This window comes from Crotalus tigris, unplaced genomic scaffold (assembly GCF_016545835.1).
Source record: "Crotalus tigris isolate CLP2741 ecotype Arizona unplaced genomic scaffold, ASM1654583v1 scf7180000017628.32516253702:7417878, whole genome shotgun sequence".
NCBI classification, from domain to species: domain Eukaryota; kingdom Metazoa; phylum Chordata; class Lepidosauria; order Squamata; family Viperidae; genus Crotalus; species Crotalus tigris.
Genome location: NW_024096523.1, coordinates 6,741,293 through 6,760,000, shown reverse-complemented (window position 1 = coordinate 6,760,000; position 18,708 = coordinate 6,741,293). Strand labels below are relative to the sequence as shown.

Genomic DNA, 18,708 nt, shown 5'->3' with positions numbered 1-18,708 from the left:
AATCCATCGTGGTCCTGCCAGGAGATAAGGGAAGGGCCACGGTTGTCATGGACAGAGCCGAGTATAATGGCAAGGCCCAGACCCTACTAGATGACAACAGTGCCTATAAAGTAATTAGGACTGACCCCACAACGTCCATGAAAAATCAACTCAATAAGATCATAGATGGACTTAAGAAATGTGGAGGAATAAATGAAGAAGATCTGAGAGCTATACGGCCAAGGGACTCAGCTATGGCGAGATTTTATGGCCTACCCAAAATACATAAGGAAGGGACACCATTGAGACCCATTGTGGCACTTAGGGGCACACCCATGTTCGGTCTGGCTAAATGGCTAAGTCAAAGGTTACAACACCTAGTGGAGGACAACACAACCACTGTGAAATCCTCACAAGAATTCTTACAAAGGCTAAAGAGGATGAGGATACGGGACGATGAGATTATGATCTCCTTCGACGTAACATCACTATTCACGTCCATCCTGCAAGAATTGGCCATGACGACCATAAAAGATCTACTACAACTGAAAGGACTACGGAGTCAAAGTTCCCTTGGGATAGAAGATGTTGTCAGGTTATTACGGCTATGCTTGAAAACGTACTTCATATTCCAAGGAACAATATATGAACAAATTAAGGACACGCCGATAGGATCCCCCATTTTGGGGGTCATTGCGGAGGCGGTCCTACAGTGTTTGGAAAGCAGGGCCATGGCCGACTACCAACCAGAGTTTTGGGCCAGGTATGTGGATGATACTTTCGTCATCGTCAAACGGGCAAGAAAAACTGCCCTTATGGAGAAACTCAACTCAACTCAATATTCCCAGATATACAATTCACAGCGGAGGAGGAGGCCAATGGCAGCTTGGCCTTCCTAGACGTTTTGGTTACACGTCAAATCAATGGTGCCCTCCATACGACGGTGTATAGAAAAGCCACTCACACCGACAGGATGTTGCACTATATGAGCAATCACCCAGCAGCCCACAAGATCTCATGCGTTAGGACATTATTTGCACGTATAGACACGCACTGTAACACCAGGAGGGCTAAGCAGAGGGAGCGTGCACATCTTTATCAAGTGTGTAAGTGGAATGGCTACCCAACTAGCTTCATTCGGAGGTACAGCAAACATCAAGAACCCCGCAGGGCACCGAATAATCCAGGGACAATGGCCCGAACAACAATACCATATGTCCAGGGAGTATCGGAAACAACAGTGCGCATATTGGAACCTTATAATATTAAAGTTGCTCACCGGCCTGATCAAACACTCCGGATGAAAGTCATGCGCCCTAAAGAGCCATTGCCGAAGGAAGAAAGATCAGCGGTCGTATACAGAGTGCATTGCAAAGACTGCCAATGTAATTATACGGGGGAGACAGCCAAACGAATAAAAACTAGGATACATGAACATAAATTGGCTGTCAGAAGGCAGGAGCAATACTCTCAAATATGAACGCACATGATTAATACTGGACATTCTTTTGATTTCAAGGAGGCAGAAGCCATTGCCCAGGACGCCTCCAAAGGAGGACGTTTACTAAAGGAGGCCTGGTTCTCCAACACAGACACCATCAACTGATGTATAGAACTGCCCTCGGCGTACCAGGCACTAAGAGTGCAGGAAGAGCATGTCAAGAGACGGATGCCGATTGTCAGAGGCGAAACCAGGACTGGTGGGGGAGGGTATTCACTACATGACTAGACATAGGGAGGATCCCATAGACACATCACAGGTGGGGACAGATGAGGGAACATTAGGGTCACAGACAGGTAAGGGTAGTAAAGGAAGAGGAGGTGGATATGATGGGGGACTGCAAGGAGAGGGGGACCAGGGAAGACTCTTGGGAACAGCAGAATTGATCGTACGGCCCAAAATATGGGGGAGGGGTATGCCCGACCCCAGGGGACTGATCAAAAGAGAAGGGGAGAGAGAAAAGAACAGAAAAGATGAGGCACGTAAGATTGGAAGCATATTCACGGATGGAGAGGGGATATTTGAGAAGGGAGTAAGAATGGAGGAGAATAGCCAAGAAGAGCAGGTAGAGCTGCAGATTAGAGGGGGGGAGGAAATAGGAGAGGGTGGGGTTGATAGGAATGGAGAAGGGCAGGCAGGAATAATAGGCAGGACAGCAGTTTTGGGGGGGGGAAAGTTTGGGAAGGAGAGTCCAACAGGAACGCAGGTTGGTAGATGGGAACAGTACGTAGGACAGCAGGTAAGGGAAGGAAGAATGCTGGAAGTAACAGCAAACAGAGCAGTGGATTGGAGAGGGGGGGAGAAACAGGAGAGGGGGGGACTGACAGGAAAGGAGAAGGGCAGATAAGAATAGCAGGCAGGACAGCAGATTGGGGGGGAGGAAAGCTTGAGAAGGAGGGTTTAACAGGAATGGATGTTGGCATGTGGGAACAGCATGTAGGACGGCAGGTCAGAGGAGGAGGAATGCTAGAAAAGAGAGGATGGACAAAAATGGATGAACAAGAGGCAAGTCAGCAGATGATGGGGAAGACATTGGAGAGGGGAAGATGGACAGTGGGGGAGGAGGGTAAACAGGAACAGCAGATAGAGCAGCGGATCAGGAAGGAAAAGATATTGAGGAAGAGAACATCAATAAGAATGGTCGATGAAAGGCAGGAGCAATATGTTAATCAACAGGTGGGAGGGTTGAAGGAAGGGGGGGGAAGGATGACAGGAATGGATAACAAAGGGTGTATGAATCGGCAGGCTGGGAGAGGAGGGTGGTTGGAGGAGGGAGTTGAAATAGGAACCGGCAATGGTATGCAAAAACGGCAGGCAGATCAGCAGCCCAACAGGATTCGTGTAGTGCGGAATCGGAGGAGGCACCTTGCATTGGATAAGGAGGAGGGATTGGGGAGTGTGTTAATGCTAACAGCGCAGGGAGAGGGAGACAGCACAAGGATGACAAAGCAGGAAAATACAATGTTAGAGTGCAAAAAAGAGAGGGCGGAACAGGCAAGGCAGTCACAGGCAATCAGGAAGAGTGGCCCTGTCATGAGGGCAATGATTGGATCAGCAATTGGATCAGCAAGGGGATAAAAAGAACTTCCCACCCCCTAAACCCCACTCTGAGGACGCTGGCAGAGGACCAGCGAAAGCTAAGTTGTTTTAATTCTTGTATATAACTGTTTTTATTGTTTTAAATGTTGTTTTAACAATAAATAACTGGAGTATACTCTTCCCGGAGATCGAAGATTGCATCATTGAACAATATGCCCGGGATTCGTATTTTTATAACCATTAAGGATATATATATATATATATATATATATATATATATATATATATATATATATATATATATATACACACACATACATACATACATACATGTAAAAAAGGATATATGCAGTGTTATCTTCATTTTAGATGTCAAAAGTGTCTCTCTCTCTCTCTCTCTCTCTCCCTCCCTCCCTCCCTCCCTCCCTCCCTCTTTCTGCCTTTGGTCTGCCAGTCCTCTACCCCCACTCAGTGTGTGTGTGTGTGTGTGTGTGTGTGTGTGTGTGTGAGAGAGAGAGAGAGAGAGAGAGAGAGAGAGAGAGAGAGAGAGAGAGAGAGAGGCACTTGTGCTTCCTCTCTCCCTCCCTCTTTCTCCTCCTCTCTCTTTTTCTCTCTTTCCTCTCTTTCTCTCTCTTTCCTCTCTCTCTCTTTCTCTCCCTCTCCCTCTCTTTTCTCTCCCTCTCTTTCCTCTCCCTCCTCTCTCTCTTTCTTCTCTCTCTCTTTCCTCTCTCTTTCTCTCTCTCTCTCCTCTCCCTTTCTTTCTCTCTCTCTTTCCTCTCTCTCTTTCTTTCCTCTCTCCCTCTCTCTCTTTCTCTCTCTCTCTCTCTCCTCTCTCTCTCTTTCCTCTCTCACTCTCTCTTTCCTCTCATTCTCTCTTTCCTCTCTCTCTCTCTCTAAGTGAGGAGAGAGAGAACAAAAGGGGCAGGGAGGGGGAGGGAGGGGGAGGGAGGCAAGAGGCAGCAGAAGGCGGTGAAAGGTACCCAGGGCACCATGGACTGGCAGCGGCAGTGGGATGATGGCGAAGGGGCATGGCTGCCCTGTTGCTGCCGCCTCTCTGGCGTCACCTAGTGCAACCGGCAGCAGCGGTGGTGGCAGCAGGAGGATGGTCAAGAAGCGCCATGCAGCAGGTGGGAAAAGGGCCAGGCTGGCACTGTGGGGGAATCTCTCGAAAGAGGACACAGAGTTTCGCCGCCTGTGGGATGGCCGAAAGGCGCGGGCCGAGAGGGGAAGCTTCCAAGACCCACCGGCAACCCCCCTCTGGGCTAGTAGAGGCGGCGGCAGAGCAGGGTGAGGGGAGACCCGCCAGGCAGGGAAGAGGCACCCCGAGACTGTCTACCCCCACCCGCAGCCCCTTACCCAGGTTCTGCCTCCAGACACCTTTCCAGCAATCCTCCTGGCTCTTCCTCCGCTGCTGCCACATGCAGTCCAAAGAAGGAAAGAGGTTTGTGGGCAGTCCCAGAAACCAAAGAAGTTCAACCAATCAATTCAAACTTCGCGAGCTTTTTTTTGTGAGGTTTGTATCGATTGGTTGAACTTTTTTAGTCCCACTTTTTTTTGGGTTGGTTGAACTTTTTTAGTCCCACTTTTTTTTGGGGGGGACTACATATGGCGGAGGAGGACAGGGAGCTGCAGGAGATGGCTGAAAAAGCCGCATGCGGCTCCAGAGCCACAGGTTGCCAACCCGTGCCCTAAATGAATAATTTCGGCCAGGAGGGTGCAGTTCACAGCTAGGTTTTGGAGGAGCTTTCTTAAATTAATTGGATCATCTCAAGGTCTATCATCCACTTTTTACCTGTCTACTAATAGGGCCGCGGAAGCTGCTAATAAGATGGTGGAGCAATATCTCAGATGTTATGTTTCCTACCAACAGACCGACTGGACTGATCTCCTCCCTTTTGCAGAAGTGGCTTACAATAATTCTGTTCACAGCAGCACTGGCTTCACATCTTTCAGAGTAGCCACAGGAAAAGAATTCAGCCTGATACCTGAATGCCGTCGAGCGCCCCCATCTTCTCAGACACTTGCTCAATGGGTGAGAGAGTGGGAAGAAGTTTTGAGAGCCACGAAAACTGCTTTAAAAAAGACTTCTGAGACCTACAAAAAGGGCTCCTCAAAGAACATTCCAAATTGGAGAAAAGGTTTATCTGTCAATTAAATATTTATGCCTCAAATTACCTAGCAAGAAATTAGGACCGAAATTCTTGGGACCTTTCCCCATTGTAAAGATCATTAACCCTGTCACAGTAGAATTAAAACTCCCTAGGCTTTTAGGGAAAGTGCACACTGTCTTCCATTGCAGCTTGTTGAAACCTTTTAGGGACTCCACATTAAGACCTCCCCTGAAGAAGGCACCCAGACCTCTTGTGGTAGCGGGTCAGACTCACTATGAAGTAAAGTGTATTCTTGATTCTAGACTTTTTAAAGGGAAATTGCAGTACCTAGTGCAATGGAAGGGATACTCACTGTCTGAAGCCACTTGGGTGAAAACTAGCAATGTGAAAGCCAACAGACTCATCAAAAGGTTCTATAGGAAACACCCTAACAAACCAAGAGACAGTCCCTAACATATGCTTTTGTATACATTACAGGATCTGTCCTTTCTGTAAGTGGGGGCTGGATGTTCTTGCTTTGACAACATATGGAGATGCAGCCATTTTCCTCTATTTTATGTTTTATTCTTAGAGTTAGAATTAGATGACACTGGGGGGAGGAGGAGGAATGTGCTTGGGAGTTTAGTTAGACATAACAATACTGTATAAGAGTGGGAACCAAGGTTTTTTGTAATAAGAGATGATAAGACATGGCGGGTTGAAGAACTGGTGGGAAAGCCAGCATTTCAAACTAATTGGAGAGTGACTGTTAGTTAGAGGGGGGAATTGTGCTCTGATACTATGTGCTTAGGGGAGGGGAAGTCAGATTTTGGCTTGGACTATGTACGTGCCAATGTGTTGCTACTCGAATAAAGATTCTTTAAGGTAAACAATGCCTCGAAGTTCTTTGAAGAGTTTCATCTGTCAGAACCATGACAAATTGGGTGTGTCTAGTTTAATGAAAAGAGGGACTAGGGGTGACATGATAGCAGTCTTCCAATATCTAAGGGGCTGCCACAAAGAAGATGGAGTCAACTTATTCTTCAAAGCACCTTCTGAAGGCAGGACAAGAAGCAACAAGGAGAGAAGCAACCTAGAACTAAGGAGAAATTTCCTGACAATTAGAACAGTTAATCAGTGGAATGGCTTGCCTTCAGAAGTTGTGGATGCTCCATCACTGGAGATTTTTAAGAAGAGATTTGGCAGTCATTTGTCTGAAATGGTAGAGGGTCTCTTGCTTGAGCAGCGGGTTGGGCTAGAAGGCTCCAAGTTTCCAGAATAACAGGCTCCAAGTTTCCAGAATATTCTGTTTGTTATGTCCTGGGCCTGTGATTGACAGAGCAGGTGCAGGAAGTTGCAGAGAGACCCGGGCAGACCACGTGGCCTATCCAGGCCAGACAGGCTGTCACCAGCCTATTGTGCTTGCACAGAGTGGAAAAATATGTTGCATTTATTGGCTGACGCTATTCCCTGCAAAAGGTATAAAAGGGATCAGCACCATTTTGTATTGTTCTGTTGAAGCTTAAATAAAGAAGCATCTGTTGTTACTCCTGCCTCATTTCAATACCTTACCAATGCACAGAACAGAACATTGGTGATGAAGGGGGAGAGAAAAGAGAAAAAAGAATACTAGGCTGACTCACCATGGAAGGCCCGAAGTGCTTGGAAGTTCGACTTTGCCTGCCAGCACGAAGATGCTGGAGGAGAGCTCATCAAGATTTGTTCGGAAACCCTTCGCAAGACTGAGCAGCACATGATGTTGGAAGAGGCCACCAAGAAGAAATAATGGCAAAGATAGGACGCCTGTCTGAATTTGATGTAATGCATCCTGAATGTTGGAGCTCCTACGTTGCAAGGGTGGAGAACTACTTTCGAGTAAATCAAGTTCGGGAGGATGGACTCAAAGCCGCAATGTTACTTTATGTCTGTGAGCAGGAGACTTTTGACATTGTTGAAAACTTGGTTCCCCCAGCATCTTTGGAATCTATCGCTTATGCAGAGCTGAAGAAAATGTTAAAGGAACATTTTGAACCGAAGCTCTTGATGATTGCATGGCATCATGCATTTGAACAGCGGGACCAACGTCCCGGAGAGTCTGCTGCGGACTTCATTGCTGCTCTGCATCAAGTTGCAAGGCCCTGTGAATTCAAAGACTTGGAAGAACGGCTATGAGATCGGCTAGTTTGTGGTTTGAGGAGCCAAGAACTGCAGCAAATGATTTTTGCAAAAGAAGCTGTTTCCTTCCAAGATGCACTAAGGGAGATCACGGCCGAAGAAGCAGCGGGAGGAGCTGTTAAGGCCTTGCATCTTTCCAAGAATCCTATGTGTTTGGGCTCAGTCCTTCAAGAGGTTGCTCGAGAGGTATCCGAACTGGATTCCGAAAATGAGGTCAATCATCTGCAGCAGTCATCGGAGAGAAGGCCCCAAGAGCATGCTGACAAAGGGTCTGACAAGGCAGTTCCATTCCCTTGGTGTTTCGGATGTGGAGGCCCTCACAAGCATTCCAACTGCCGTTTTCACTCTGCTACTTGCCAGTCATGTGGCCAGAAAGGCCACATAGCTGTCTGTTTGGGTCGCAAGAAAGTCCGTCCATCAGAAGAATTGCCTCGGAAAGGTATCAGGGTCCCCAGCCAGAATAGGGTGGGTTTTTGCGCATCCTGAAGGAGCGTCTTGAGAACAGGGGCCCACCGGCTATTGAAGAAGAAGCTGTGTATTGATGTCAAATTGCAGGGGGTCCCTTAATGATGGAGATGGTCAAACATTTCCCAGAACACCCTCAAACAGATCTGCTGTAGAAGCGGCCAGAGAGTTAAACTCAATTTATGTTTCATCAGCTGCGAGTGATAGATTTTGGTGAAAATTTTATAAACGCAATTCAAGCAATTTACAATAAACAATTAGCAAAGATACTTTTAAATGGAGACTATACAGATAACTACAATATTTAAAAAGGCACAAGACAGGGATACCCATTGTCTCCCTTGTTATTTATTCTTACATTGGAAGTGTTAGCCAGGAATATTAGACAAGATGTGGAGATCAAAGGGCTGGAGATAAAAGATCAGAAATATAAATTACAAGCTTTTGCAGATGATTTGGTCTTTATCTTGGAGGAGCCTTTGGAAACAGCCACTAAACTGTTGCAGAAAATAGAGGAATTTGGAGAAGTGGCTGGATTGAAAATAAATAGGGAAAAGACTAAAGTACTTACAAGAAATCTAACAGAAAAACAGAAAGCTCAATTTGTGGAAAAAACAAATCTCCAGATAGCCAAAAAAGTTAAATATTTAGGTATCTATTTAACATCAAAATATACAACAATAAAAGAAGACAACTATGAAAGACTATTGAAACAAATAAAAACAGATTTGGAGAAGTGGAAAAGCTTTCAATTATCACTATTAGGAAGGATAGCGACTGTTAAGATGAATATCTTACCTAAACTGCTATTTTTATTTCAGATGGTTCCTGTCAAACTAAGCCAGAAATTTTTCAATGATTTAAATGCAACAATAATGAGATTTATATGGCAAGAGAAAAAAGTAAGAATTAAAATTAAACTGTTACAAGACTCAAAAGACAGAGGGGGCTTTGGGCTTCCAGACTGGAGGCTCTACTACCAAGCCACTATTTTGTTGTGATTTAAAGAATGGATCACATTGAGAAATAAATGACTTCTTTATTTAGAGGGACATGATTTGCAATTGGGTTGGCACACTTTCCTATGGTAAGAGAAAAATAAAGTACATAAATACTTTCAAACTCACGCTATAAGGAATGCACTACTCTCAGAGTGGGAGAGAATTAAAAATAAAATTTATATGAAAATACCTGAGTGGCTTTCAACAATGAAAACATTTGCGTATCCAAACTTAATTAACTATAATAAACTTGTGGTCTATAAAGATATCTTAGATAAAGAAGGAAAACTTAAAGATAGGCAAGATCTTCAACAAAATGGTATTGATTTAATATGGTGGTCATATTTACAAATTCAAATAAGATATGAAAAAGATGTAAAAGTAATGGGATTTTACAAAGTACAGACACGATTAGATAAAATATTCTTGAAAACAGATGAAAATTTGATTAAGAAACTCTATAAATTTTTGTTAAACTGGAAGATAGAAGAACGAATGAAAGAAACAATGATAGTGTACGCAAAGAATTTTGGTTATTTAATAGATTTAGAAGATTGGCAAAAACTATGGGACCGAAATATTAAACTTACTAAAGCAGCTGCATATAAGGAAAATTTATATGAAATGTTTTATAGTTGGCACATAACACCAGTTAGATTAGAGAAAATGTTTAAAAATATATCAAATATGTGTTGGAAATGTAAACAACAACCAGGCACTTATTACCATATCTGGTGGATATGCCCTAATGCTAAGAAATTTTGGTTTAAGATTCATATATGGCTAGAAAAGATGATTAAAATACAGATAGAATTTAAACCAGAACTCTGTTTGCTAGGAATATTAGGCCTGAATTATGGAAAAGAGAGTGAGCATTTAATATTACATGTGCTAACAGCCACGAGAATAACATTTGCTCAATCTTGGAAAAATGAAAATTTACCATCTGATCAGATTATAATAACAAAAATATTTGAATGTGCAGAAATGGATAGATTAACTTTAGAAATGAAAGTGAAAGAAGATACAATTTATTTTAAAACATGGGAAAATTTTTACCAATGTTAGCAATACGATAGAATGAGAAAAGGTTATGAAACTTAAAGAGATAACTGATAATTTGTATTTATATTTCATGATTATTTGTATGAACTTGTCTTTTTCTGTTTTTTTTTCTTTTTTTCGTATTTGTGATATATATTACAGACATCTTTCAAAGGTAAACTTAGTAAACTTGTAGGCATTATTAAAACTCTGCTGGTAGCCCATCTGGTACCGGTGTTTTTATTTATTTATTTATTTTGTCTTTTTATAGCCTCTATCAATTCCATCATTGTAATTTTCTTATTTAACATGGTCTTAAAGTTTTCTGGAATTTTTGGTAAATTATTTTTTCCATATATTGAATCATTTCCTCCCATAGAATTTCTTCCATATCATACAATTTTTCATAATATTCTTTAATTATCTTTTTATTGCCTCATTTTTAAATTGTAGACAGCCTTTTTCATGTACTAAATTGCTTATCAAATTTTTCTCCTTCTGTTTTTTAAGTTTGTAAGCTAACCAACTTCCTGGTTTATTTGCATTTTCAAAAAAAATGTTTTGCTCTTTTAATTTATTGTGCCAGTCTTTCTAACTCTATTAAATTAAATTTATGTTTTATGTTTTAATACTTTAATACTGGATTTATTTGTAGTTCTAATTCTAATTTTTTAAATTCTTCCCTTAATAGCACACGTTGTTGTTTTTCTTTGTTCTTTTTCTCCACGTATGTTATAACTACATCTTGAAAATACGCTTTGGTCATGATTTACAATCTGGATGGCATGCATTTTTGTGGGATGAGAGATATAACCTTCATCAATACTTCCAGAGACACCATATCAGAGCAGCATTACTTAATGTGTGGATTAAAGTTGAACAACAGAACTATATAGAAACATCAGTATGGCTCTCAACACTGGAAAAGCTAGTGCATCCAAATTTCATGAACTTGGGAAAAGTAGTTATGTACAGAGATATTCTAAATGAACAAGGGGAACTTAAATCTAGACAAGAATTAAAAGAAAACAAGGTACAATTGGAATGGTGGGTGTACCTGAAAATTCAGTCACATTATAAGAAAGACAAAAAGGAATGGGGTATATGGAGGGATCTGACAACAGTAGATAAAATATTATTACGAACGGAGGAGAAAGCAATCAAAAGAACATATAAATAATTATTGGAATATAAAATAGAAGAGGAACAGATAAAAGAAGTGATGATAACATGGGCCCAAAATTTTGAATATAATATCGATTTAGACAAATGGCAAATGTTGTGGGAAAGAAATAGAAAGTTAACCTTGGCTACCTCATATAAAGAGAATTTGTACAAAATGTTTTACAGGTGGCACTTCTCCCCAACAAGACTGGCAGAGATGATAAAAGATATGTCACCACAGTGTTGGAAGTGCAAGAAAGTGTTAGGGACTTATTATCATATGTGGTGGACTTGTTCCAAAGCCAAAGAATTTTGGCGGCTAATAAAGACTTGGTTGGAGGAAATGTTGGGACTGAAGATAGATCCCAAACCAGAACTGTTTTTATTGGGAATGATAGATGGGAAGTTTAACAAAGGAGAGACATATCTAGTGTTGCATATTATAACAGCAGCAAGGTTGGTCTATGCCCAGAACTGGAAAAACAGAAATTCCCCGGTGGAGAGTGAACTAATTAAAAAAATGTTGATATGTGCAGAGATGGATAGACTAGCATTAGAAATTAAAGACAAGGATGAAACAGAGTATTATGAAGTTTGGGATAAGATGTACTATTCCCTTCGTTTTTAGTAAGTTGGTGAGGGGCAAGGCTATCTGTGCAAATGAGGGGATGAATTGGCGGTAAAAATTTGCAAAGCCCAGGAAACTTTGTAGTTGCTTTCTTGTGCGGGGTGGTGCCCATTCTAATACTGCTCTGACCTTCTCTGGGTCCATTTCAATGCCCTGTGGGGATATGCGATAGCCTAGGTAGTCTATCCTTTCCTGGTGGAATTCGCATTTTGAGAGTTTGGCATATAGGTGAGCGGCTCGCAGCTTCTTTAAAACCGCTCTGACAAGTTTGACGTGTTCTTCTTTTGTTTCGGTAAAGATAAGAATGTCGTCCAAGTAAACAAGGACCCCCTTAAACAGGTGCTCCCTTAGAACGTCATTGATTAATTGCATAAAGACTGCAGGGCCCCCTTGTAATCCAAATGGCAAGACTTTGAATTGATAGCACCCCATGGGGCAGTTAAATGCAGTCTTCCATTCGTCCCCTTCCTTGATTCTCACGCGATAGTAAGCTTCCCTTAAGTCTAGTTTAGAAAAAATTTTCCCTTTCGATAGGTGTGACAGCATGTCTTTCATGAGGGGCAGCGGGTATAGGTTGCTTTCACTGATTGTGTTCAGGGCCCTATAATCCACGCATAAACGTAAAGAGCCATCCTTCTTCTCTCTAAAAAGGACCGGGGCAGCCACTTTAGGCTTAGCTGGTTCAATGAAACCTCTCTCCAGGTTTTTTTTTATAAATCTTTCCATTTCCTCCTTCTCCTTTGGGCTCATGGAGTATAATCTGGGCTTCGGGAGTTTTGCCCCAGGCTTGAATTCAATGGTACAGTCTGTGGGTCGGTGGGGGGGAAGCTCATTCGCCCTCTCCTCACTGAAGACTTCAGCAAGGTCCCTATATTCCTCTGGTATTTCTGTTAATCTTTTTTCCTCTCCTATGGATGCTTTTTCTATTCTTGATTCTGGTAGCCTCTCTTGGGGTTTTAAGTCCATAGGGTCCCCCTTCGGGAATTTGATTTCTGTCGTCCTCCAATTTACCCAGGGGTTCCATTTTTTCAACCATTCCATCCCTAGAATCATTGGGCATTCCATACCTGGGGTCACCACAAACGTTAAGTCCTCTTCATGGTTGCCCAGGGAGAGGTGTATTGGCAGAGTGGCTAGGGTAGCTGGCACCCCCCCTGCTATGGATCCATCTAGCTGGCCAAATGAGATTGGTTGTTCCAGTCTCCTGGATGGGATGCCCAGATTCCCCACTAGTGTTGGGCTAATGAGGCAGCGGGTGCAGCCAGAGTCTATTAAGGCTTTCACCTTCACAGCTTCGGGCATGGGGGGGATTAATATAGTCACTGTTTTGAAGATGGGTGTGATGCGTCCACTTACCAGGGGTTCGCCTTCCGAGCTGTCATCTGAGGCATCCACCGTCCCTGTGGTGTAGGCTGGAGTTCTTTCCCCTTGGTGAGCAGAGGTGGGGTTTTCTGCAATTTCCATCATTTTCATGGCTGTTTCTTTTGGCTTAGCTGAATATTGGGGATCTGTCTGGGTTGTGCTGGGGGGCCTTTGAGCGGCATTCTACAGCTCGATGCCCTTCTCTTCCGCACTTGAAACACCCCATCTGCTTCTTGGCTGTATCCGATGATTTCACCGGTTGGTGTGTCAGCTCAGGCGGGGGGCGGCTCCATTGTTTTCCTCGGCGATGCCTCTTCAATATGTCGATCTCTGCTTCCTCTGCCAAGACGTACCATTCCTCAAGTCGATGTGGGTCTCCTCGGGGCAGGCAAGCATCATATAGATCATAGTTTAGTCCGTCTTTGAAACGGCCAAGGAGGATGTCTTCTGGCCAATTCAGTTTGCTGGCAATGGCTCGGAATTCTTGTGTATACTCAGCCACTGGGCGTTTGCCCTGCCTCATCGTTGTTATTCTTTCACGGGCTTTGCGATCAGCCAGGGGGTCTTCAAACCGTCTTCTCAACGAGGACATGAAACGGTTGAAGTTACTGAGTTCTGGGGCATTGGAGTCATGCAGGTTCACCACCCAATCTGCAGCTGGTCCATCCAGGGCAGATTGCACGATCCGGATGCGGGCTTTGTCGCTGGGGATGTCCTGCCCATATTCCTCCATGTAGCTGAGGACTTGGGTTAGGAAAAACCCCAAGCGTGTTGGCTCCCCTTTGAATTTCACCTCCAACGGTGGACGTCTTGGAATGGATCGGTGCCTCCATTGTGGGTGGTAGTGTCTTCCGTCCAGATTTCCATCTTGGGTCCGGTAGGGGGTGGGAGCTCCTGGATCAGTAAATGTCCCTGGGGTTGCAGGTTCCACGTCCCCCTCGGTGTCTCTCCCTTTGTGGCTCCAGGAACTGGGGTGGGCGTAGGGTTCAGGAATCTCCTCTCCTAGGGAGCTGAGAGTTCTCTTCATCAGGTCAATAGCTCTCTCTAGGATCCAGTCTGAGTACGGCATACAGCTTCCTCCCTCTTCACTTGCGTGCAGGGATTTCTCCATCTCCTGCTTCCATTCTGGTTGCTTGGTTCCCCGTCTCAGGGTCACTTTTCTTGATTCCTTTCCCCACTCGCTTTTCTTTCCAACGCCCATCGACCAGCGAGGCTTGTGGTCCTGTGTCTCCACCACTTCTTCTTCTGAGAAATCTGGCCTCTCGGATCCCAACATCTGGCAAGGTTCCAACTGGGTCAGCGGCTCTCTTTCCAGGGAGTTTTCTCCCTCTCTTGCTTCGTTGTCTGACATGGTAAATTTTTGCAAAATCCCCCGGCAAGGGTCTACCTTCCAGGTGGATTAATTTTGCAAGTCCTGTCTAATGTAAGGACCCACCCCACTTTGCATCTTAAGAAGACAGAACTCTTGGAATAGCTCTTCCAACAGGAATCCTTTATTAAGAGAAAATGGTTGCAGGCATGCTAGACAGGACTTGGGGTTCAAGCTCTCCCATTCAAGGTTTTAAGGGGTTCCCCAGTAGTCCCACCCAATCAACCCCCCTTCCAGTGATAGTTTCAAGTATCACAATTCCATCCCCTTTCTTCTTCCGTCTGGATGGAGACTTCAGATAACTACATGAAAGGCAATTACTCTTCTTTGATATGTTAAAGCTTAGAGGCCACAATAAACACACATTCAGTCCTTGAAGTGTGCTGAAGGAAGTGAGGGCCATAAAGCCCCTTTGCTCTCCCCCTTTTCTCCCTCTTATGGCAGAATCCAGAGAAGGCAGAATTGGGAGTTTCTATGTTTGATAATTAAAGATGAAATATAATTGGATTCTGACATGTTAGGGACTTATTATCATATGTGGTGGACTTGTTCCAAAGCCAAAGAATTTTGGCGGCTAATAAAGACTTGGTTGGAGGAAATGTTGGGACTGAAGATAGATCCCAAACCAGAACTGTTTTTATTGGGAATGATAGATGGGAAGTTTAACAAAGGAGAGACATATCTAGTGTTGCATATTATAACAGCAGCAAGGTTGGTCTATGCCCAGAACTGGAAAAACAGAAATTCCCCGGTGGAGAGTGAACTAATTAAAAAAATGTTGATATGTGCAGAGATGGATAGACTAGCATTAGAAATTAAAGACAAGGATGAAACAGAGTATTATGAAGTTTGGGATAAGATGTACTATTGGTTAGACTCGAAGAGAAAAAGTCAGAACAAAGAAAGCTCGTCTAGAAGAGAGAAAGTGTAGATTTTCAACCTCAAAGTGAGTGTAAGATAGAGATTAGAAAGAATATGAAATAAGAATGGAAATGGAAGTTATGTTATAAACAGACGTAAATATGTATGTAAATATATAAATGTGTAAATAGTATAAAATGCAATATGTAAATGGTGTAAAAGAGCAATGAATAGGGAGATATATGATATATGGTATATGGTATAATATGTATGGCAAAATAACAGCCAGAAAAGTCACACTGTGTTCAAACTGTTTTTAAATGTTTATTCAATAAAAATTTTTAAAAAAGAAAAGAAAAAAAAAAGAAAATATGCTTTGGCCATGTCCCATACATTTTGTAATGTTGTATCTTCTTTTTTATTTTCTTTGAAAACAAATTCCATTTCTTTTGTTGCTAATTCTGTAAACTTTCTCTTTTAATGTTGATAGATTCAAAGTCCATCTTATTTTTTTCTGTATTCCTTTCCATGTCATTTTAATTCTATCTCAATTTCCTGCATATCAGTTTTAGTTCAGGCGTCATCCAAATCATGTCAATTCTGGACCAAGATTTATAACTGTTCAAGTAAAACGTATATTGTAGTTTTTCTGGATTCATTTCTCTTTGAGTATCTTGTACACCAATTTCCTCTATCATGTTGAAAAATGTCTTAGGTCAATGGTTCTCAACCTGTGGGTCGGGACCCCATTTGGGGTCGAACGACCATTTCACGGGGGTCGCCAAACAACCCAGTCCGCCATTTTTTTCCCCTTTTCCTTAGCTGTGCTACTCCCTTTTATTCTATTGGCTTTTGTCCAGGCTGTCTCTGCCCTGCTGAGCCTGCCAAAAGTCCCATTCTGCAAACAGTGCTGCACCAATTGAGTAGTCCTCGACTTACGACCGGTTGAGTAGTCCTCGACTTACGACCGGTTGGGGGTCACGGCATTAAAAAGGTTGAGAACCACTGTCTTAGGTAGTCTCTTTCTTCCTTATTTTCCTGTTTTGCTACATTTATAATCTAGTGTCCCATCTACTATTGCATTAAAATCCCCTAGTAGGCAAATATTTTGATATTCCATTTCTGCTATTTTTCTATGAAGATTTTGATAAAATTATTCTTGTTTGTTATTTGGTGCATATATTACTACCAAAAGTATCTGTTTTTGATTTAAAAATATTTCCACCATTACAATTCTTCCTTCTTCATCTGAGTAAATCAAGACTATGTGTAGTACGTATTATATATGAAATGTTCTTAAAAGTACTAATAAAGGAGAATATTTGTAGCTCAGGGTTGACATGAGGGGTCCTTAGTGCTCTCTGAGAGTGCTTGTTTTCTTGCAGACATTTCATTACCAGCCCAGAGAGCACCAAGAACCCCTCATTTCTTAAAGGTGTTAGACTATTATAGGAACAAACAGCACTGACAGAGAGAGTAATATCCAAATACCATCTTATAGTTAGCAGCAAAGGCAATGTTAAGACACCTCTGTTAAAAAATATCAATCTCCAAAAGCTAACCCCACACAATTTAAGTCAAGTTGGTTAAATGTCACCACACTTCAGAAGGAATGGCACAAGGCATAGCCACCATATCAAAAATTGCTTGGAACAGATTTAATGGAAGAGAAGTTATGCAAAATTAATCAGGTCTTGCTAAAATAGGATTTTTCAAAAAGAGAAAAGAGCACTATAAAATAAAATAAAGAATGAAACCAGTATTCCATTCTCTTCACATTGTCTGAACCACAGGAAAAATATGCTGCATGCTAACAGGATGTTGCAGTGATTTCTGGCTATTCCCCAGGGTATTATTAAGAGAGAAACATTGGGCATTGTTCCAGAGTCCCATAACCTGGAGGAATTAACAAAGGATCTATCACCTCCTTATTTCTCCTCTCCACTATTTGAGCCTTTCTGGAGAAATTAAGATTTCAACTACAACTAAAGTTTAGCTTTCAGGTACAATCAAATTCTTTTACCTGTTATATCAAAGGAAAGAAAAGTGTGCTAGAAGGGCAAATGGGGGTGGGGGAGAGAAACCAGGACAAAGAATGCTTAATGGGTACAGAGGTAAGGCTGACTCCTGGGGCATCTTCTGCAGGATCCCCTTCAACCCTGAGATACCTCACTGAATGAATAAGAGGACAGCAGAGGACTACATTCATCTGAAATTTAAATCATAGTGCACAGAACAAGAAACTGCATCAGGGGGAATGCATGCCTCTGTTATGACCTACCACCACTTAGTTTCAATGTGCGGAATTTCAATCACTCTTTCACAACTTGACTTCTTCCAGGTGGCACAGGGTTTCTTTAACAGCACAACTAATAGTCAGGAATGATCGGAGTATAGTACAGTAGCCTCTGGAGGGCCGTCACATCTTTATTACTGAACTACAGTTCTTACCACAACCCCTAAGCCTTCCTTCCTTTCTTTCTTTCTTTCTTTCTTTCTTTCTTTCTTTCTTTCTTTCTTTCTTTCTTTCTTTCTTTCTTTCTCTTTCTTTCTTTCTTTCTTCCTTCCTTCCTTCCTTCCTTCTTTCTCTTTCCTTCCTTCCTTCCTTCCTCTTTTTTTCTTTTTTTCTTTTTTTCTTTCTTTCTTTCTTTCCTTTCTTCTTTCTTTCTTTTTCTTTCTTCCTTCCTTCCTTCCTTCCTTCCTTCCTTCCTTCCTTTCTTTTCTTTCCATCAACTCAAAGTGGCAAACATGTCCAACACACCTTTCTCCTCCTATTTGCTCTACAACAATGAGCTTTTGAGGTGAACTGGGCTGAGAGAAAGTGAATAACTGGCCCAAGATCACCCAATTGGTTTTCATGGCTAAGGCAAGACAAGAACTTCCAGTCACCCGGATTCTAGCCTGGTGCCTTAACCTCTAGACCTAATGGCTCTCTTCATTAGCCAAAAGATAGGCAAGAGAAACTCACAGCTTTGTAGAAAAATGATGAAATGTATCCATTCCCAGCAACCAAAGATTGCTTGTTCCTGGACACTGTCACAACACAGCTAGGCCCATTGTTTAATTACCCACAAGATAGAAACAGAGACCAACCCCTTTAGAGATGTCTGCACTAGGTTTTAAATCTAGATCTTTTCCTTCCCACTTTCCTTTTAATAAAAATTGGGTCATTCGCTTCCCAATGTTGAGATTGGACTGGATTCCTGGGCTTTTGGACATCACCCCCACCTACTCCTACTATATAATATTTGGATATGCATTCCAGTTTTTTTATTTTCTTTTATTTCATGAGCAGCTTTTATTAATGCTGGTGTGATATAATAGAAACACCTACTGTTGAAAGTAACAGAGAAGAAATAGAAGAAAATAATGTGTTTCATTCCCTGTTTATTATTTCAAAGTGCTTTTCAAACAACTGGTTTTGGGACATGCACAGCAGCTTTTCAAGGTGCCCCAATTATTGTAACTAGCCCAGGTTTGTCAGACTGGCCCAGACCAGTAATCCTGGAGAAGAAGGTCTCAAGCAATTG

At 42.4% G+C, this 18,708-nt stretch overlaps 1 protein-coding gene across 6 annotated transcripts in view; it reads right to left on the bottom strand.

The window, feature by feature from the left end:
- PTPRU (protein tyrosine phosphatase receptor type U) overlaps positions 1–18,708 on the bottom strand; it is a 691,901-nt gene that overhangs the window by 66,441 nt on the left and 606,752 nt on the right. The window lies entirely within an intron of this gene.